This window comes from Puma concolor, chromosome D1 (assembly GCF_028749965.1).
Source record: "Puma concolor isolate L17-30 chromosome D1, mPumCon1.1.hap2, whole genome shotgun sequence".
In the NCBI taxonomy this organism is placed as follows: Eukaryota; Metazoa; Chordata; class Mammalia; order Carnivora; family Felidae; genus Puma; species Puma concolor.
In genome coordinates, this window is record NC_141676.1 from 12,953,865 (window position 1) to 12,977,068 (window position 23,204).

Genomic DNA, 23,204 nt, shown 5'->3' on the forward strand with positions numbered 1-23,204 from the left:
GCAGTTAAATGTCTGGCCTGTGATCACCCGCACTTGGAAAATAGCCTGGACTCCGACCTAAACCCCCTCAAGTCCTGAGCTCGGCCCTGTTGTCCCGTGTGCTGTGCGGGTGTCGTGCTTCGCCGCTGGAGACCTGGAATGAGTGGTTCTTCGCTTGTAGAACAGGCGAGGGATCCGCGAGGCCGCCAGCCCAGCAAGCATTCATTCCCCTTATGCCTGGGCAGATGGTTGGGTGTGAGGCCAGTGGCCTGGGAACCAGCAGACCTGGCGGTGAGGCCTGGCTTGCTGTGTGACCCCCAAGTTGTTTCCCCCTCGCACCAAGCCCTCCTCTCTGGGTTGCCAGATAAAATACAGGAAGCCCTGTTACATTTGAATTTCAGATAAACAACCAAAAAAAAAAAAAAAAAAAATTCTTAGGAAGTATGTTCCAGGCAATATTGGGAAATACTTAAATATTTTTTTTCCTCCTGGGGCGCCTGCATGGCTCATTTAAGCGTCCGACTGCGGCACAGGGCATGATCTCACAGTTCGTGAGTTCGAGCCCCACATCGGGCTCTCTCCTGTCGATGCAGAGCCTGCTTTCCATCCTCTGTCTCCCTCTCTCTGTGCCCCTCCCCTGCTCACTCTCTCTCTCTCTCAAAAAAATAAATAAATAAATAAATAAATAAATAAATAAATAAATAAACATTAAAAAGTAATAATAATATTTTTTGGTCCCTTATCTGAAATTCAAAATTAACTGGGCATTCTGTATTTTATTTGCTAATTCTGGCAACCCTTCCCTCTTTGCCCAACAAGGTCTCTGATATGGCTGTAAAGTTCTATGATCATCTCACTGCTGGGCCAGTCCTGTTTAGAACAGTCAGGAAAGTTAGCTGCTAGCTTCAGAACTGCTATCCTAAGGGACTGCCCAAGGACAGGACGAGAGAATATGTGTGCGTCTCCTTGGGGGTCATTGGAAAAGACCCATAAAGACTGTGCTTTGCTGGTGGTCCACTTCCTATGGCCACTTGGGAACCCCCTCAGCCATGGGGGAGTTCCTTCACCACAAGGGCACAGAGGATGCCACTTCCCCATCCCCAGGCCCAAGCTGGGGGCCTGGGACACACACTGAGCTTGTGGATTCTGGGAAATTGGGTCAGCCAAACAAAAAGAAGGTGGTGGAAAGCAACCTCATTCATCCTTGTTAATTTTCATGACACCTATGAAGTGGGTGCTCATATTAATCTCATCTTAAATTTAAAAAAAGAGAGGGGCGAGGAGCCTGGGTGGCTCAGTCAGTTAAGCCTGCAACTCTTGATTTTGGCTTAGCTCATGATCTCACCAACGGTGAGATCTTAAGACCCGCCTCTCTGTGTTAATAGCACTCAGCCTGCATGGAATTCTCTCTCCTTCTCTTTCTTCCCCTCCCTCGAAATAAATAAACATTAAAAAAAAAAAAAAAAAAAAAAAAGAGGACATGTCCTGGAGTGCCTGGGTGGCTCGGTCGGTTAAACGGTTAAGCGTCTGACTTTGGCTCAGGTCATGATCTTGCTGTTCAGGAGTTCAAGCCCTGCCTTGGGCTCTGTGCTGACAGGTCAGAGTCTGGAGCCTGCTTCACATTCTGTGTCTCCCTCTCCCTCTGCCCTTCCCCTGCTCATGCTCTGCCTCTCTCTCTCTCTTTCTCAAAAATGAATAAACATTAAAAAAATAAATAAATAAAATAAAAAAGAGAGAGAGAGTGGTGCTTGGAGGGCTCAGTCAGTTGAGCATCTGACTTTTGATTCTGGCTCAGGTCGTAACCCCAGGGTCTTGGGATAGAGTCCGCATCAGGCTCCGTGCTGAGTGTGGAGCCTGCTTAAGATTCTCTCTCCTTCTGCCCGTCTCCCCTGCTCATGCTCTCTCTTCTAAAATTAAAACAAAAAAAAATTTTTTTTTTTTAAGAAGAGAGAGACTCATAGAAATTAATTGATCCATTCAACATCACATAGCAAGTAAGTGACGAGCGAGGATACGGAACAAGTCTGTCTGAACCACAAATCCTGATGAATCCTTGTAAAGAAGAGGTAGACACCAGGGGTTAACCTGAAGCAGGCACCAGAGTGAACATCTCCCGTCTGGCAGCCAGAGGGTGGTGGTCTGTGGACCAGTCTCTGGGTGGAGAAGGCCCGGTGGAGACGTTTGCCCAGTCTGTGGGTCTACCTCCTCAGCCATCTCAGCTCTCTGGCCACTCTGGACATTCAGAGGGTGTCTTTGCTTTGTGGAGATTCTCCTGTCCGATGAGGTTGATATTAAAGCTGAAGATCTTCCCTGGCTGAGGACATTAGCATTTTTCCCCAAGACAAATGGCCTGCGGTTGACTTAATTAGGATATTTGCAGAATTTCTCACTAGTACGGGTGTTCAGATAGCCAATCAGCTCAGGGCTGTGAAATCAGACCAACCCTGGGGGGGCAGGTCTAGGGTTTCTCTGCCTTGAGAACCTTCCCTTCTGGTGGGGACCTCTTCCCCCATATTGATATGCACATGGCTTCTCCCCACTTGGGTATCCTGGGTGAGGTTCAAGTTCTCATTAAAGCTCTTTCTCTAGAGGGAATTTTATCACGTTGGGCATTTTATCAGGTTTTGAATATTTTTCTTCCAGTTGGTCCTCAGATAGTAAAAGTACAAGTTACGTGGATGAACTCTTGCTCAAAATCTATGCACCTATAGTTTCTCCTCTGAAGAAAAATGAACCAAAATTTGGACCCGGGGCAGAGGAATCAGGGTCATCTTATTCTCAGAACACAGAGACTTGTTCAAGTGACTATTTTCTCCCATGGACAGTACACAACTGATACCACCTTAGATGCAGAGAGAAGTGTGTTGATTACATATGAAGAAGGCCTTGGGGGGCTCCTGGGTGGCTCAGTTGGTCGAGTGTCCGACTTCGGCTCAGGTCATGATCTCACCGCTCCCGAGTTCAAGCCCCACGTCCGGCTCTGCGCTGACAGCTCAGAGCCTGGAGCCTGTTTCAAATTCCGTGTCTCCCTCTCTGTCTCTGCCCTTCCCCCTCTGTTTCTGCCCCTCCCCCACTCGTACACTGTCTCTCTGAAAAATAAATAAACATTAAAATAACTAAGGGAAAAAAAAAAAAGGAATGCCTTGGGCATTAGGGCGCCAACCTCTCTTCAGAACCTGGCTGAGGAATACCATTCTAGGGGAAGAAAAATTTGCTTTGACTTCTTATTTACTATGGATCAGGGTCCAGAATCTTTCATGTGGGATATTGACCTGCCAAAATGGGTAAGATGCAAATGCTTTTCTCTGGTATTTTTTTTCAATTAAAAAAAAATGTTTATTTATTTTTGAGACAGAGAGCAAGTGGGGGAGGGGCAGAGAGAGAGGGCGACACAGAATCTGAAACAGGCTCTGAGCTGTCAGCACAGAGCCCGATGTGGGGCTCGAACCCACGAACCGTGAGATCATGACCTGAGCCCAAGTCGGACGCTCAACCGACTGAGCCACCCAGGCGCCCCTCTTTTCTCTGGTATCGAAGAAGGTAAAATAGAAACATTTGGAAGAGACAGTAATGGTAACCCCAAAGATTGTGGTCTTCTTGCATGGTAAGGCAGTAGCCACTTCCATCGTCGACTTAGACAGGTTCTTCGTCCAGAATTCTCTTTTTCATTGAGAGTGTGCATGTGAGCTCGTGCATGTGCACACATGCACGGACTCGCAGTTTTTTGCATCCTTCTTTGAACCAGCTTTGTCATCCTGATGTTTGTCTCCTTAATATTCTCACTGTGAATCTGTGTGAGAACGATGGTGATGTTGCTACCATCTTGAAACGTGGGTGGTGGCTTCCCCTTTTGTGAAGCTATTGTTGCTCTGTAATTGAAGGTGGACCACTGATGGGCCCTTGTCTCGTATTTCCTGCAAACACAGTCCTCTCTGGGGGAAGGCACAGGTGTGGCAGCCATGAGTGAGGAGAGGTTCCTGCTGCCGGTGCTCCCCTGACATCTTCCCTCATTCCCTTTCTCAGTCAGCCCCACGCGGGCTCTTTCCTGCTCACCCTTCCAGGGACTGAGCCACCCTGGGAACCCCTCATTCACAGGACCTTTCTCCAAAAGACCCTCTTCTCAGATATTAGCACTCCTGTGATCACGGCAGCACTATTCGCAATAGCTAAGATGTGGGAACAACCTAAAACGTCCATCAACAGATGGCTGGATAAAGAAAATGGGATATGTACGTGCAACCGATTACTATTCAGCCTTAAAAAAGAAGGGAATCTTGGGGCGCCTGGGTGGCTCAGTCAGTTAAGCGTCCGACTTGGGCTCAGGTCACGATCTCAAGGTTTGTGACTTTGAGCCCCGCATCGGGCTCTGTGCTGAGAGCTCGGAGCCTGGAGCCTGCTTCGGATTCTGTGTCTCCCTCTCTCTCTGCCCCTCCGCCGCTCACGCCCTGTCTCTCTCCGTCTCTCAAAAATAAATGTTTTTTGTTTTTGTTTTTAAAAGAAGGGAATTCTGCTGTTTGCCACAACATGGATGGGCCTTGGGGACATTATGCTGAGTGATAGAAGTCAAACAGAGATGGACAAGTACCACATGATTCCACTTCTTTTTTTATTTTTTTTAAAATTTTATTTAAATTCGTTAGTTAGCATACAGTGTAGTATTGGTTTCAGGAGTAGAATTTAGTGAATCATCATTTACATACAACACCCAGTGCTCTTAGTCACAAGTGCCCTCCTTAATGCCCATTACCCATTTAGCCCACCCCCCCCTCCCCTCCAGCAACCCTGTTTGTTCTCTGTATTTGAGAGTCTCTTATGGTTTGCTTCCCCCTCTGTCTTTTATTATTTTTTTTATGTTTATTTATTTTTGAGAGAGAGAGAGATCGCGCAGGGGAGGGGCAGAGAGAGAGGGAGACACAGAATTCAAAGCAGGTTCTAGGTTCTGAGCTGTCAGCACAGAGCCCGACGCGGGGCTCAAACCCACGAACCGCGAGATCGTGAACTATGTGAAAGTCAGACACCCAACTGACTGAGCCACGCAGGTGTCCCTATTTTTATCTTATTTTAGTTTTCCTTCCCCTCCCCTATGTTCATGTGCTGTGTTTCTTAGTTTCCACATGTGAGTGAAATCATACGATATTTGTCTTTCTCTGATATATATATATATATATATATATATATATATATACACACACACACACATATGTGTGTGTGTGTGTGTGTGTGTGTGTGTGTGTGTGTGTGTGTGTGTATATATATATATATATATATATATATATATATATATATCTCCCACATCTTCTTTATCCATTCATCAGTTGATTGACATTTGGGCTCTTCCTAAAATTTGGCTATTGTTGTTTGGCTGCTATAAACATTGGGGTGCATGTGCCCCTTTGAATGAACATTTTTGCATCCTTTGGATAAATACCTAATAGTACTTGGGGCACCTAGGTACTTTGGCTCAGGCCATGGGTTTCAGCCCCGCATCAGGCTCTGTGCTGACAGCTGGGAGACTGAAGCCTGCCTCGGAATCTGTGACTCCTCTCTCTCTGCCCCTCCTTTGCTCATGCTCTGTCTCTCTCTGTCTCTCAAAAAATGAATAAACATTAAAATACATACATACATACATACATAGTACAATTGCTGTGTTATAGGGTAGTACTGTTTTTAATTTTTTGACGAACCTCCATACTGTTTTCCAGAGTGATCTTTCTTGAAAAGAATGGAATTTATTTATTAAGTGTTTATTTATTTTTGAGAGAGAGAGAGAGAGAGAGCACGCGAGTGCACCCAAGTGGGGGAGGGGCAGAGAGAGAGGGGGACCAAGGATCCCAAGGCAGCTCGGTGCTGACAGCAGGAAGCCTGATGCAGGGCTCAAACCCATGAACCCTGAGATCATGACCTGAGCTAAAGTCCAGTGGTCAACCACTGAACCCTGCAGGTGCCCCTAAGATTTTATTTTGAACGGGTCAGCCTCGGTGGCTCAGTAGGTTGAGAGTCTGGCTCTTGATTTAGACTCCGGTCATGATCTTGCAGTTCATGGGGTCAAGCCCCACATCAGGCTCTGTGCTGACACTGCGGAGCCTGCTTGGGATTCTGTCTTTCCCTCTGTCTCTGCCTCTCCCCTACTTGTGCTATAAACAAACAAACTAACAAACATTTTTTTTTAATTAAAAAGAAAGACTTTATTTTTAAGTAATCTCTACACCCAGTGTGGGGCTTGAACATACAATCCAGAGATCAAGAGTCACATGCTCTACCCACTGAGAGAGCCAGGCTCCCCTGGATGATTCCACTTTATGAGATATCTAAAAAAGATGAATTCAAAAATCAGAATTTAAAATGGTAGTTACCAGGGTTTGGGGGATGGGGAATTGTTAGGAGGCATACAGGTTCAGTTAAGTAAGATAAGTTAGCTCTAGAGACCTACTGTACAATATTGTACTTATAGTCCAAAATAATGTGCACTTAACATTTATTAAGAGGATAGGTCTCATGTTAAGTGTTCTTACCACACAAAAAAAATAATAATAAGTGAATAAAATAAACAGCCTCTTTTCTTCACCTTCCCTTCAGACTTCTATAGGAGGCAGGTGGAAATGAGAAACAAAGACAGGAATTAGATCCAAACTGTTCAGACACAAATACCCCCAACCCCAGACCCCAGACCCACAACCTATTTGAAGCTCCTGGAAGGCCAAGGAATACAAAGCTTTTCCAGGTGGAATGGAAACATTTGAGGACTCCATGTGGGTGTTCTATATGGGCTAATTTCTTTCTTTCCAAGGACCTTTTATATTATTCTTTCAGTTATTACTGAATGTCATATATGTGCTTTGTAAAAATTTTCAAACAATCCAGACATGTATAAATGAAAAGTTGTTCCAGAAACCACTGCTGGTAATAGTTCCAAATGTGTAATTCCAGACTCTCCTCTCTAAAAAATACTATATATATTGGGGTGCCTGGGTGGCTCAGTCAGTTAAGTGTCTGACTTCACCTCAGGTCATAATCTCACAATTCACGAGTTTGAGCCCTGCACCAGGTTCTGTGTAGACGGCTCAGAGCCTGGAGGCTGCTTTGGATTCTGTGTCTCCCTCTCTCTCTGTCCCTCCTCTGCTTGTGCTGTCTCTGTCTCTCTCTCTCTCAAAAAGAAATAAAACATAAAAAAATTTTTAAAAATACTATATCTAGTGTATATATGTATATATAATTTTATATAGTATGTAGTATATATCTGACGCACATAATGATTACTTCTCCATGATTTCTTACTCAGTTAAATGTCATGGGCTTTGTTCCATACTTTATAGGCACCTCTAACGGCTGCATGGTATTTCATTGTATGGATGTATCACACGCTGTTTTTTGGATCGCACACTGAGACACAAATGGGTTGATTCCCATGTTGGTTCCAGAAAGCTCTCTCTCGCCTGCCCACATTTACACTTATTACTCAGCAGCTTAACTAGTCTCTCTGCCAAATTTCTGTCTCTAACCTTTGACTCTAGCTCAAGGTTTGGACGATCTGCTCAGCTGTGATTCTGGTCCCCTTCCAACTGGGATTTCTCGTTTTGACCTGCTGCTTCTACTTTCACGCACCGCTCCCAAGTGCGCCCCTGGTCCCAGGGAAGCCAACCAGCCGTACCCAGCCCTCATGTGTTTATGTGTGGCAGAGGCTAGGAGCCGACACTCTAGCCCTGTCTAAGTTGAACACGGAGCCCATCGCTTACCTAGGTAAAAACTGTTCTGAGGGGCGCCTGGGTGGCTCAGTCGGTTAAGCATCTGACTCTTGATTTCGGCCCAGGTCATGATCTCTCAATCTGTGAGATTGAGCCCCGTGTTGGGCTCAGCACAGAGTGCAGAGCCTGCTTGGGATTCTCTCTCTCTGCCTCTGACCCACTCACATTCTCTCTCTTTTTCAAAATAAATAAACATTAAAAAAAAAAAAACTGTTCTGGATGGGGTGCCTGGGTGGCTCAGTCAGTTGAGCATCTGACCCTTGATTTCCACTCAGGTCATGATCCCAGGGCCATGGGATCGAGCCTTGCATCAGGCTCCACACTGAGCATGGATCCTGTTTAAGATTCTCTCTCTCTCTCTCTCTCTCTCTCTCTCTCTCCCCCTCCCTCCCTCCCTCCTTCTGCACCTCCCTGTTTATGCTCTCTCTCTCTTAAAATAATAAAATAAAATAAAATAAAATAAAATAAAATAAAATAAAATAAAACAAAAAAATGTTCTGGGGCGTCTGGCTGACTCAGTAGAGCATGCCAATCTTGATCTCAGGGTTGTGAGTGCAAGCCCCACATTGGGTGTAAAGCTTACTTAAAAATAAACATACAAAGAAACAAACAAATAAAAACTGTCCTTTGCTTCAGCCTCTACAATGCAATTACCACTGCCCTACCAGCCACGTAAATATCTCATCGTCCAAATTTCTATCTGCCACGAATGGTAACTTTTTTCAGATAGAAGAGTGTCATGTGTGACGAGATGCAGTGCAGAGAGGGGGAAGGGCCATGTGCTACTGAGTCACAAAGACTTGGATTTAAGTCCTGCTGCTCTAGTCACTAACTATCCAAGGGAACTTAATAGTTCCAAACCTTACATGGGAGTGGTACTATCTCTTCCACAGGGTCTTTTTTTTTTTAATGTTTATTCATTTTTGAGAGAGAGACCGTGGGAGAGAGGCAGAGAGAGAGGGGGACAGAGGATTTGAGGCAGGTTCCTCACTGACAGCAGAGAGCCTGATGCCGGGCCTGAACTCATGAATTTCGGAGCTGAAGTCGGATGCTTAACTGACTGAGCCACCCAGGTGCCCCCAGAGGGTCATTTGAGGATGAAGTAAGACAGGTTTGAAAAGCATCTCAAAGGTGTTTGAAATAGCCGTTGTGATTAGATCCTTACTAACAGCTTTTGAGTGGGGATGATTGATTTTCCATAATTCTCCAGAAAAAGCACTGTTTTTCTTTCCCATTAGAACGGTCATAAACTGGTTGGTCATGGATGGAATTTTACATGAAGGGTGGGTTTGTTTCTTGAACAGATGATGCCTGTGGATATCAAATTGTGAGTTTATAAGTTTTGTTATTTGGTAGACCACATCCCTCGACTTTTCTCTTTTTCAAAAATGTCTTTGTTCTTGATTCATGCCTTTTTTTAAAGAGTGTGTAAGTGGAGGAGAGAGGCAGGGAGAGAGAGAGTCCCAAGCAGGCTCCAGGCTCAGTGTGGAGCTCAACTCAGGGCTTGATCTCATGACCCTGGGATCATGACCTGAGCCAAAATCAAGAGTTGAACACTCAAACGTCAAGTTGTATTACACAGCTGTAATCATCAAGACAGTATGGTACTGGCACAAGAACAGACACTCAGATCAATGGAACAGAATAGAGAACCCAGAAATGGACCTACAAACATATGGCCAACTAATCTTTGATAAAGCAGGAAGCCCATGATACTTAACTGAGTAAGAAATCATGGAGAAGTAATCATCATGTGTGTGGGATATATACTATATAATACATAAAATAATACATATATTATTATCCCTCTGGTTTTGTATATACATATATATGTATATATAATATGTATATATATAATATGTATAAAATGTGTGTGTGTATGTGTATATATATATATATATATATATATATATATATATATATCCTTGAGGAGAAAGCACATCTTACTTACTAAACACGTCTCTGGAGGCAAGGGAAACAAAAGCAAAAATGAACTACTGGGACATTAAAATAAAAACTTTCTGCACAGCGAAGGAAACAATCAGCAAAACTAAAAGGCAACCGACAGAATGGGAGAAGATATTTGCAAATGACATATCAGATAAAGGGTTAGTATCCAAAATCTATAAAGAACATATCAAACTCAACACCCAAAAAACAAAGAATCCAGTGAAGAAATGGCCAAAAGACATGAATAGACACTTCTCCAAGGAAGACATCCAGGTGGCCAACTGACACATGAAAAAGTGCTCAACTTCACTCATCATCAGGGAAATACAAATCAAAACCACCATGAGATACCACCTTACACCTGTCAGAATGGCTAACATGAACAACTCAGGCAACAACAGATGTTGGTGAGGATTCAGAGAAAGAGGATCTCTTTTGCATTGTTGGAGGGAATGCAAGCTGGTGCAGCTACTCTGGACAACAGGATGGAGGTTCCTCAAAAAACTAAAAATAGAACTACCCTACAACCCAGCAATGGCACTACTAGGTATTTATCCACGGGATACAGGGGTGCTGTTTCGAAGGGACACATGCACCCCATGTTTATAGCAGCACTATCAACAATAGCCAAAGTATGGAAAGAGCCCAAATAGAAATTGATGGAAAGAGTCCATCGATGGATGAATGGATAAAGAAGATGTGGTACACACACACACACACACACACACACAATGGATTATTACTCGGCAATCAAAAAGAATGAAATCTTGCCATTTGCAACTACGTGGATGCAACTAGAGGATGTTATGCTAAGCAAAATCAGTCAGAGAAAGACAAATATATGACTTCACTCATATGAGGACCTTAAGACACGGAACAGATGAACACAAGGGAGGGGAAGCAAAAATAATACAAAAACAGGGAGGGGGACAAAACATAAGAGACTCCTGAATATGGAGAACAAACAGAGGGTTACTGGAGGGGTTGTGGGAGGGGGGATGGGCTAAATGGGTAAAGGGGCATTAAGGAATCTACTCCTGAAATCACTGTTGCACTATATGCTAACTTGGATGTAAAGTAAAAAAATAAAAAAAAAAAAAAAAAGAGTCGGACAGTCAACTGACTGAGCCACCCAGGTGCCCCTGATTCCTGCATTTCAATATATATTTTGGAATCAACTTGTCCGTTTCCACAAAATAAAACAAACAAAAAAACCTGTAGGGATTTTGACCAGTCATTACTTCTGTAGATTATTTGTGGGGCAGAATTGACAACTTTTCCAATTACTCAATATATTTCCAGTCATTTATGTCTTTGTTTACATCTCTCAGTACAGTTTATGGTTTTCTCTGTAGATGTATCCCACCTGTCTTTGCTCGTTTTCTTCCTAACTACAGGATAAAAAATTTTTTTTAATGTTTTTATTTATTTCTGAGACAGAGAGAGACAGAGCATGAGCAGGGGAGGGGCCGAGAGGGGGGAGACACAGAATCCGAAGCGGGCTCCAGGCTCTGAGCTGTTAGCACAGAGCCCGCCACAGGGCTCAAACTCACGGACGCGAGATCATGACCTGAGCTTAACCGACTGAGCCACCCAGGCGCCCCAACTACTGGATACATTTTATGCTGTTAAAACACAGTTTATATTTTAGTTCAATCTGTTCCATTAAAAATAATTTTTGTGCCAGGGTGCCTGGTAGCTCAGTTGGTTAAGCACCTGACTTTGGCTCAGGTCATGATCTCACGAGTTGAGTTTGAGCCCCACGTGAGGCATAGAGTTTAATTAAAAATAAAATTTAAAAAAAAAAGGCTTTCTTCCCACACTTTCAATAAAATCTAAACTCTTTAGTCTGCCTGAGTTATGAGACTGGTCCAAGCAGACCCTGCCTTCTTTAACATTTTTTTAAAAAAAATTTTTTTTTTTTTTTCAACGTTTTTATTTATTTTTGGGACAGAGAGAGACAGAGCATGAACAGGGGAGGGGCAGAGAGAGAGGGAGACACAGAATCGGAAACAGGCTCCAGGCTCTGAGCCATCAGCCCAGAGCCTGACGCGGGGCTCGAACTCACGGACCGCGAGATCGTGACCTGGCTGAAGTCGGACGCTTAACCGACTGCGCCACCCAGGCGCCCCTAACATTTTTTTAATGTTTATGTATTTTTAAGAGAGAGAGAGAGAGAGAGGCAGAGAGAGAGGGAGACACAGAACCATAAGCAGGCCCCAGGCTCTGAGCTGTCAGCACAGAGCCCGATGTGGGGCTCAAACCCACAGACCGCGAGTTCATGACCTGAGCCCAAGTCGGACGCTCAACCGACTGAGCCACCCAGGCGCCCCGAGAGAGGCCTTTCTGACCACACTATGGTCCCTGTGGTTTCTGTCTCTACCACCGTGCCCCTCTCTCTGGTTTTCGTCATCACATTTACCACAACAGGGACAATCATTCTGTTTGCTCATTGCTCACTTGATGATTGGTCTTCCCCACCAGATTGTGAACCACATGAGGGCAGGAACCCTGCACATCTTGTTCACCGTGTGTTCCCGGCCCATCATTCTGCGCTCACCATGGGGAGATACGTAATAAGTGGTTGTTGAATAAATGGATCCATCTTGCCTAAGCTAAAGGTCAGTAGTTCCGAAGGCAGAGACTCTCCACAGGGGCTGGATGAACCACTGAGAGTCTCAAGTGATTGTGTGTAACATCTAATGACAAAATTGTGTGTGCCTGGGAGAGAAGATGGGTGAATTATGTGGAAATGAACTCAACGCAAGCTCTTCACCCAGTCAGAGGTAGTATGGGATTCCCATCTGTGGGTCCCTAACAATTGCTTCTTTCTGACCCCTCTCCATCCTTCATCTGGGTAAGTGAAAAGAAAAGACGACCCCCAGACAGGAAGAGCAGGTGTGGAGAGAAGCATACCAATTACACACCAGTGTCTCCTGCGGAGGCCGGGGGCTCATGCGGGACGCTCATGGAGGTGTCCTTGTGGTTTGAAATCCTCGCCTGCCTTGTGAAAGGCTCAGATTCCATTTCTGGCCCACGCAGCTTCCTCTCAGCCCACCAGTTGCCACACAGCAGACACTCGATAGATAACCGTGGAATGATTGAATGACCAAGGTCCTTTGATATTGGCCATCAAGGACACAGATTAAATTGTCCCCCCATGCCTTCTAGCAGCTATTTTCTCCTGCACACCCATCCCAACCGTCACTTCTGGCAGCGGCAACCAGGAGACTGGTGGTGCCTGTTACCTCCTCTAAAGAACTGATAAGACTAAGAGAGGAGAGGCACAGAGATAGCACATGGGATGGGGAGGAGGGGAGAGCAAACCCTCCCCCAAATTCTAGAGAAACAGCTGCAGCCAGGAGTCCATTAACAATTCAAGGTCAAGGCATTTTCTTTATCTCCCCCCCCCACCCCAATATATTCCAGTCCTGTTTTCCTTATGAATGCTAGCCCTGGGTTACTCTCATTTCCGTACTAAAAACACCACTTGATTAAATAGATGGACATTTAAACATTAAAGTTAGTTGCCGACATTTACCTGTGGGATACACAAAAATGGTCTTTCGGTTAAAATTGCAAAATATCACAAATAGAGGGGGCACCTGGCTGGCTCAGTCAATAGCACATGTGACTCTTGGTCTCGGGGTTAAAAGTTCGAGCCCTATGTTAGGTGTAGAGATTACTTAAAAATAAAATCTTGGGGCGCCTGGGTGGCTCAGTCGGTTGAACGTCCGACTTTGGCTCGGGTCATGATCTCAAGGTTTAAGAGTTCGAGCCCCGCATTGGGCTGTGTGCTGACAGGTCAGAGCCCTTCTGATTCTGAGTCTCCCTCTCTCTCTCCCCCTCCCCGACTCACGCTCTCTCTCTCTTTCAAAAATAACTAAAAATGTAAAACAAATTTTTTAAATAAAAATAAAATCTTAAGGGGCGCCTGGGTGGCTCAGTCAGTTGGGCATCCAACTTCAGTTCGGGTCATGATCTCACGGTTCATGGGTTCAAGCCCCTGTCAGGCTCTGTGCTGACAGTGCAGAGTCTGCTTGGGATTCTCTCTCTCTCTCTCTCTCTCTCTCTGCCCCTCCCCTTCTCTCTTTCTCTCTCAAAATAAATAAATAAAAATAAAAATAAAATAAAATCTTAAAAAACAAAATTTCTTTAAAAATATAAAATGTTACAAATAGGGCCGTACGGTCGCTTTCTATCCAAACCAACCATATTCTACCATTGCTTAATTTCATCCCTGGGTCTACCTGCTCGATTTAGGATTCATTTGGTATTCAAACCCAGCCCAGGCTTTTCATTTACTCAGAAGCTCCCTAGGGGCCTTTCTGGGCGGAGCTTCCCGCTCACACAAGTAGCAAAAGCTCCCAGCTCCCAGATCTCTATCCCTGTCCGCGTTTTCAAAAACTACACTTTCATCTCCCACGACCGTCCAGAGAGCTGACCCAGAAAGCAGACCCATTGGTAGAGTTGGCTCTCCTGCTAGGCCTCCGGCCTTTCCCCTCAGCCTCTAGTCCAGGAGGCTAAAATGGACGTAAGAGGACAAGACCCTGGGGGAGGGGCGGCCAGGGTCCCTCCTCTCTGTCTCCGAGGCGTCCTCTGATGGGGATGTGGTTACCTGGGTGACAGGAGTCTGGTCCTCAGGCCTTGGCAGGAGCCTCCTAGTCAGAATGCTAATTTACTCTTCTTCAAAGCTCCTGCAATTCTTTATTATTATTATTTTTAACAAGGCACTGCTGCCTGGATTTCAAGGGACTCTGTCTTTTGTTGGCCTTTCTGAATGGTTTTTAAACAGTGTTCTGATGGAGACGGAACCCTGATCTGAAGATCTGGAGTAGTTTCCTCATAGTCCTCTGGGAAGCCGACTCCCCAGGCCGTGGGCTTGGCCAGAGCAGGCTGTGGGGTTAGTCCTGCTGGAGAAGGCCTGTGGCCCGAAGGGTCTTCCCAATCTCGGGAGTGATCTGGAGGAACCCAGCTGCCTCATCATGAAGTGTCCTGAAGGATCCAGAAGGCTTAGGAATTCCAGTCCTGGCTCTGTGAGGCTTTGTTTTTCTAGATTCCCGTCTTCTTATCTCTAAAATGAAGACCTTTCGGGGTGCCTTGGTGGCTCAGTCACTTAAGCGTCAGACTTCGGCTCAGATCATTATCTCACGGTTCGTGAGTTCGAGCCCCGCGTCGGGCTCTGTGCTGACAGCTCAGAGCCTGGAGCCTGCTTCCAGATTCTGTGTCTCCCTCTCTCTCTGCCCCTCACCTGCTTGTGCTGTCTCTCTTTCTCTCTCTCTCCCTCAAAAAATAAACATTAAAAAATTTTTGAAAATTAAAATGAAGAGCTTTTATTTTTGCCACATTCTTACACATCTGTGTACTTTCACATCAGCTATGAACTGAACTGTGTCCCCCTGCCCCCCACAAGGTTCCTGTGTCGAAGCCCTTACCTCTAATGTGACCGTATCCATAGATGGAGTCTTTAGACTGGTAAAGTTAACGAGGTCACAAGGGTGGGACGTGAATCTAACATAACGGAAGCCTTCTAAGAAGGGGAAGAAAGACACACGTGCACCCCCTCGTCGTGAGGACAAGAAGTCTGTCCGCAGGCCAGGGAGAGGGCTCTCTCCAGAGGTCTACTCTGCCGGCGTGAACTCAGACCTGCAGCCTCTAGAACTGACAGAAAATACATCCCAATTGTTTAAGCCACCCGGTCTGCGGTATTTTGTTACAGCCGCCAGAACCGACTAACATGATATTGTTTAAGACTCATTTGTGGGGCGCCTGGGTGGCGCAGTCGGTTAAGCGTCCGACTTCAGCCAGGTCACGATCTCGCGGTCCGTGAGTTCGAGCCCCGCGTCAGGCTCTGGGCTGATGGCTCAGAGCCTGGAGCCTGTTTCCGATTCTGTGTCTCCCTCTCTCTCTGCCCCTCCCCCGTTCATGCTCTGTCTCTCTCTGTCCCAAAAATAAATAAAACGTTGAAAAAAAAAAAAAAAGACTCATTTGTTTACTTGAATACACTTAGATAAAAAGGAAGCTTGACATCTCCTTTGTAATTAGAAAATTGGTAGCGCTCACCATAAATGAAATCAATCAGGGCCAACCAGGCACAGAGCCTTGAGCCCAGGATACTTTTAGGGGTCTAGAAAATGCTTTAATGTAAATTTCTTTTGAAATCAGAAGGAAAAGGGGCTCCTGGGTGGCTCAGTCAGTTGAGGTCAGGTCATGATCTCACAGTTGGTGGGACTGAACCCTGAGTCATTCTCCAGGCAGACAGCACTGAGCCTGCTTGGGATTCTCTCTCTCCCTCCCTCTCTGTCCCTCTCCCCACTCTCTCCAAACAAACAAACTTTAAAATCAGAAGAGAAAAGACAATAATGAATCCAGCCTGGGTTATATTCTTGTTTATACCAATGCAGTCATAAAATATAATTTTTAAACTCTACCTTCCCTCACTCCCTCCTTTCTTTTCTCTTCCTTCCTTCCTCCCTCCCTCCCCCTTCTTTCCTTCTTTCTTCCTTTCTTTCTTTCCCTTCCTTCCTTCCTTCCTTCCTTCCTTCCTTCCTTCTTTCTTTTTCTTTCTTTCTTTCTTTCTTTCTCTTTCTTTCTTTCTCTCTCTCTCTCTCTCTCTCTCTCTCTCTCTCTCTCTCTATCTTTTTCATTTAACGTTAGAAGGTCCCACCAGGGCAAAAGTGCCTAGGGCCCATGAAAGTCAGAGTACAACCCTGGAATGAATGTACCTATAGAAGAAACACAATGAAAACAGAATCAAGTGGGGCACCTGGGTGGCGCAGTCGGTTAAGCGTCCGACTTCAGCCAGGTCACGATCTCGCGGTCCGTGAGTTCGAGCCCTGCGTCAGGCTCTGGGCTGATGGCTCGAAGCCTGGAGCCTGTTTCCGATTCTGTGTCTCCCTCTCTCTCTGCCCCTCCCCCGTTCATGCTCTGTCTCTCTCTGTCCCAAAAATAAATAAAAACGTTGGAAAAAAAAAAAAAAAGAAAAAGAAAACAGAATCAAGTTACTAACTTCTAGCTGATTCTGCCTGCTGAAATTTTCTATACCTCCTTTATGTGCTTCCTTAGACCTTTGTTTGTTTTGTTTTTAAGTTTATTTATTTTTCAGAGAGAGAGAGAGAAAGAGAGAGAGAGAGTGTATAAGCAGGGAAGGGCCAGAGAGAAAGAGAGGGAGACACAGAATCTGAAGCAGGCTCCAGGCTCCAAGCTGTCAGCACAGAGACTGACACAGGGCTTGAATCCATGAACCGTGAGATCATGACCTGAGCTGAAATTGGATGCTTAGCCAACTGAGCCACTTAGGTGCCCTGCTTTTCCACTTTTTAAAAAAAATTTCTTTATTTATTTTGTGTGTGTGTGTGTGTGTGTGTGTGTGTGAGAGAGAGAGAGAGAGGGAGAGAGAGAGAGAGAGAGAGAGAGAGAGAGAGAGAGAGAGAGAGAACGAGTGGGGGAGGGGCAGAGAGAGAGAGGGAAAGACAGAGAATCCCAAGCAGCAGGAAGCACAGAGCCTGAAGTGGGGCTCAAACTCAGGACCCGCGAGAGCATGACCTGAGCCCAAACCAAGAATCAGACCCTTGACCGACTCAGCCACCCAAGTGCCCCCCACCCAAGTCCTTCTTTAAAAAGGAGATTAACATGTGTTAGGTCTTTAAAGACCTACTGGCACCAAATTGATACTTTGTCCTGGAGAAATCAGGAAGGATCAGAAGAAATTGAAAAGGAAAAGCTTCCTCGGTCTGTGATTTTTTGTTAGCTTGTACGCCTAAAATTGCTTGACACCCCTCCGTGGGTTCATCCCATACTGCGGAGACACTGGATTTGATGATGACAATGATGAAGATGTTGATATTGGTTGTTAGATTCCTGTGGTCCAGGTTTGGTTTGAGTGCTTACTGTATTTCTGGCCCTGGGCTAGAAATTTTCATATTCAAATCTCACATAATCCTCACCAGGACATTGGGAACACGGTATTAATATTTCCATCTTATAGATAACTAAAGCTTAGGGAGGGTGAGTGACTTGCCCAGAATCACTTAGGAAATATCAGAGCTTTAAATCCAGGTCTGATTGGCTCTGAATTCCATGCTCTTAATCCCCAGGTTACACTTCCTATTTTTGTCTCCCCCTTTTCATTGATTTTCTTTACAAACCACATTGTATGGGGTACCTGGGTGGCTCAGTAGGTTAAGCCTTTGACTCTTGATTTCAGCTCAGGTCGTGATCTCACGGTTTGAGTTCAAGTCTCGAGTCTGTCTCCATCTGTCAATGCCTGCTTGAGATTCTCTCCTCTCTGCTTCTCCCCCACTTGTGCTCTCCCCAAAATACATAAATAAAAATAATAAATTAATTAAAAATAAAATAAAAACCATATTATATTTATTGTTTTGAATGGATAGTTATTCACATATGAAAAATTTTAAATACCGAACAGTGAAAAATAAGTCTCCTTCCCACTCCAAGATACCCAATTTCCCTCGTGAAACTGATAACCCACTCATCAGTTTCTTTCTTTTCTATTTTTTTTTTATCTGAGAGAAAGCATGAGCAGGGGAGGGGCAGAGGGAGAGAGAGAATCCCAAGTAGGTTCTGTGCTGTCAGTGTGGAGCCCAACATGGGGCTCAATCCCATGACCCTGGGATCGTGACCTGAGCAAAATCAAGAGTTGATGCTCAACCCATTAAGCCACCCATGCTCCCATCATCAGTTTCTTAAGCATCCTTCCAGCTTAATCTATAACTATTTATATATTTTTTAATTTTTAAAATGTTTTTATTTATTTTTGAGAGAGAGAAAGAGAGACAGAGCATGAGTGGGGGAGGGGCAGGGAGCGAGAGGGAGACACAGAATCCAAAGCAGGCTCCAGGCTCTGAGCTGTCAGCACAGAGCTCAACACGGGGTTTAAACTCATGAGCTGTGAGATCATGACCTGAGCTGAAGTCAGATGCTTAACCGACTGAGCCACCTAGGTGCCCCTGTTTACATTTTTTTAATGTTTATTTATTTTTGAGAGAGAGTGAGAGAGAGCAGGGGAGGGGCAGAGAGAGAGGGAGACACTGAATCCAAAGCAGACTCCAGGCTCTGAGCTGTCAGCACAGAGCCCAACATCGGGCTCGAACTCAGGAACTGTGAGATCATGACCTGAGCTGAAGTCGGATGCTTAACCAACTGAGCCACCCAGGCGCCCCTATCTATAACTGTTTAAAGGTAGTTTCTAGAAAAAGGCAAAATCATGACTCACAGAGATATAAAATGGACACATGTTAAAGATTTCATTCTTCTCATTAATCAACGAGGGAACCAGGCAGATATTAGAATCACAGAATCTGAAAACAGACATGTTTATAGATCAAGAGTATTAAATGAATATGTAAATAAAGACAAAACTGGTTTTTCCATAGGGTGGGGGAAAGGAAGTCAATTAAACATCTATTGGACAGAAAGAATTTGCAGGTCTCTAAAAATATTTTGCATGCTATCAGCTACTACAACTTATAGAGTTGTATAATAACTCAAAGACTATGAAAGGTGGATAGCTTGGAAAGGGTTTGCTGACTGTAGACACATTTTTTTTCCCCTCCCAAACTGGTAACTACTCTATTAGGTTCTTAAGTATCCTTTCTGGTTACTCTCTAACAAGCAACCATAAATGTATACTCCTTAGTCTTTAAACACAGGTTCGACCCCACACTGCCCACGGTGTCTGAAAAGTATTTTTTCCCAACTCCTTTTCATGTGGTCTCCTACACCCCCATCAATGATGGAGCTGTCACAAAGGAAGATTCTGCCTTATCGAAGGGTGGAAGGTGACAGTTCTCCACCCTGAAGACCCTGGAAGCATCCTGAGCCGGGCTGGGCACCATGCCATCTATGTACACATCTGGCTTTGCAAAGACCACAGCTATCAGGAAGCAAGAAAAACCCTGACGCTGGGGGAGAAAGAAGAGTTTGCAGATAGGAATATAGTACTGGGGAGGAGAAAATTTTATTTCACCTTTCAGGATTCTTCTAGTTGGTCATGAGACAGGGGCGCCCGGGTGGCTTAGTCTGCTAAGCATCTGACTCTTGATTTCGGCTCAGGTCATGATCTCTCAGTGTGTGGGATCGAGTCTCGTGTCAGGCAATGCACTGATAGCACGGAGCCTGCTTGGGATTCTCTGTCTCTGCCCCTCCCCTGCTCACTCTCTTTCTCTCTCAAAACAAATAAATATATTAAAAAAAAATCAATATGCCAAAGAACATACCTTGGGTAGCAAATGTGCTCCCGGCAGTAATAAGTACAAAGGGACTCCACAGTAGGGGTTCCAAGAAAGAATATTTTAAAGATTTTATTTTTAACTAATCTCTACACACAAGGAGAGGCTCAAACTCACAACCCCTGAGATCAAGAGTCACATGCTCCACTGACTGAGCCAGCCAGGTGCCCCTAAGGACAGCATATTTTAAAATCTAAATGTTATTCATTTTTGAAGAGGTTGGTGGGAGAAAAACTCTCTAAAGGCCTGATATACAAGGGAAACCATTTTAGATTTCTAAGTCCACATGACTGTATTTAAACTTTGCTCAAGCCAAAAGACTTATGGCCCGTCACACATGCATTGTACATCTGCTTTGTGAATAAGCACCCTAAAGGAAAACCACCTTGTCCTTGAGATTATTGCTCAGTGCTCCTGTCTCCTGTCTTCCTTTAGGACAAAACTCGCGATTCCTGCCTCTACGCTAATTCTATCATCTTTTGAGCCTTTACAAGATGTAAAACGTTTGTAACCCTGTAAAATCTATTCGTTCTCCAGAACGCTTTCTTCCCTGTGAAGAGCGTGTTTCCCCAGGCAGCTGTCCTAACTTTGGCTCCACTAAAACTTTCTTTTCTGCTTTTAGAGATTCTAAAAGGTTGGTTCATTTGCATCGACAAGTAGTTCATTTGCGTTGTTCAAACATTTTAAAGGAAATGAGGTTTATAGCGAAAAGGTTTCTGCCTCCTCCACACCCAGTTACTTCGTGACCTTCGCTGGAGATAAGCACAGTATTTTGCATCCTTCCGGAGACGTTGTGCACGTATGGAGGCAAATATTATTTTTCCTTTACCTACACAGATTATAACATACTTTTCACGTTGTACCATATTCCGCTTTCTTCCCTTAAAATTTATCTTTAAGAGCCTTCTCTATCAATACACAAACAACTGCCTCATTCTTTTTCTTTGAATTATTTTTCTTTTCTTTGGGGGGGGGTGCAAGTGGGGGAGAGGGGCAGAAGGAGGGAGAGAGTGGAAATCAAGAGTCAACAGACTGAGCCACCCAGGCACCCTGCGATTTTATTTTTTAAAGTGATCTCCACATCCAATGTGGGGCTCAAACCCACATCCCTGAGACCCAGAGTTGCATGCTCACTGATTCAGCCAGCCAGTGCCCCTCACATGTTTCAGAACAATTTCTACATCCTTTTCATTGAATTATCTTTTCCCATCTCTTTCCATTTTCTACTAGAATCGTTGAATTTTTATTCATTCATAGGTACTCTTTATACAGGAGGGGAACTAACTCTTTGTCTGGAATAAATTGCAAATGAGTTTCCTAGTGTGGCCCTTAGATCTTTCATTTCAAAAATGTTGCCTCATTAGAGGCGCCTGGATGGCTCAGTCGGTTAAACGTCCAACTTTGGCTCAGGTCATGATCTGACACTCGGTGAGTTTGAGCCCTGCATCAGGCTCTGTGCTGACAGCTCAGACCCTGGAGCCTGCTTCAGATTCTGTGCCTCCCTCTGTCTCTGCCCCTGCCCCACACCGCACCCCCCCCATCTCTCTCTCTCAAAAATAAACAAAAAATTTCTTAAATAATAAAATAAAAAAAATAAAAATGTCGTATCATATTGAAAAAACAGGTACAAGCCACACAGAACACATCTGCCAAATTGATTGTTTCTGAGCCACCAGTCTGCCACTTCTATTTTTAGTCATAAGAAAATAGATGAGCAAACAAAGGGAGGGAGGCTGTAAATGGCACTGACCACAGTCCAGCAGCGATGAGCATGGAACCCGCCATACCCCAGTTCCGGACCAGGGGATGATTCCTGAATACCAGTTACCCCTGATGGCAAAACATCAGTGAAGGGTGATCCATTTGTTGCTATCAAATGGCCCAATTCAGAAAAAATTATGCATGAGGCTGAGGCAATCGGAGGAAGCCTGAAAGCCTAGACCAGGCATAGGAATATCTAGGTTCTAACCCATGACCTGAACAAGCCATTTCCCTTGTCTGGGCCTGTTTTCTTATCCACACGGCGAGATGTGGCACAGAGTGAGGTGGTTAGACAACCCTAGATGACCGCAAGGCTCCCTTCCAGCTCTGGTATCTGGGGGACCTGGGGCTAATTTGAATACCCTGGGACAGCTAAATTCTGGGGGCTGTTCCTTATTAAGAATAAGAACTTATACATGCATATCACTTTGTAAGAATCAAGGCCCTTTAAGTTAAACCACATGAAGCAGACAAGGCAAAATTTCTCTTCATCATCTTTAACAGGAGGAAATAGGGCCTAAGTAGATATGCAGATAAGAAGCAGGAAATCATCAGTCTGGGGTTAAGTTCCAGCTTGGGGACCACCTGGCTAGCTCAACTGGTGGAGCAGGTGACTCTTAGTCTCAGGGTCATGAGTTCGAGCCCCATGTTGGGTGTAGAGATTACTTAAAAAAAAAAAAAAGAAAGAAAAGTTGCAACATAGAGACTGAATAGATGTGTGGCCTTTGGACAGTGACCTAGCTTCAGTTTCCTTACCTATAAAATGGAACAGATCAGGGGCACCTGGCTGGCTCAGTGTATAGAGTATCGACTCTTGATCTTAAGGTCATGTGTTCAAGTCCCACACTGGGCATAGAGTCTACTTAAAAATAAATAGGGGAGCCTGGGTGGCTCAGTTGGTTAAGCATCAGATTCTAGATTTTGGTTCAGGTCATGGTCTCATGGTTCTTGAGTTTGAGGCCCAGGTTGGGCACTGTGCTGACAGCACAGATTCTCTGTCTCCCCCCACCCCCCACCCTCAAATAAATAAACATTTAAAAATAAATAAAGGGGACAGATCAATTATGATAGTGCATGTCAAGCACTTAGCACAATGGTCGTGTTATAAAATGAATGATTATGTCTCCTTTGAATTCCTATGTTGAAGCCTTAACCCTTCTACGTGGCTGTATTTGGAATGGGGCCTTCAAGGAAGTATTAAGATTTAATGAGATCATAAATGTGGGGCCCTGGATGGATTAGTGTCCTTATAAAAAGAGACACCAGAGACCTAGCGCCCTCTGCTCTCCCTGAGCACACACACCAAGAAAAGGCCATATGAGGACTGAGAAGGCAGTTGTCTTGCAAGCCAGGAAGAGAGCTCTCACCAGAAGTCAAATCCACTGGAACCTTGACCTTGGCCTTCTAGTCTCCAGAACTGTGAGAAAATAGATTTCTTTTCTTTTTTTTTAAATGTTTGTTTATTTATTTATTTATTTATTTATTTATTTTTTTTTTTTTTAACGTTTATTTATTTTTGAGA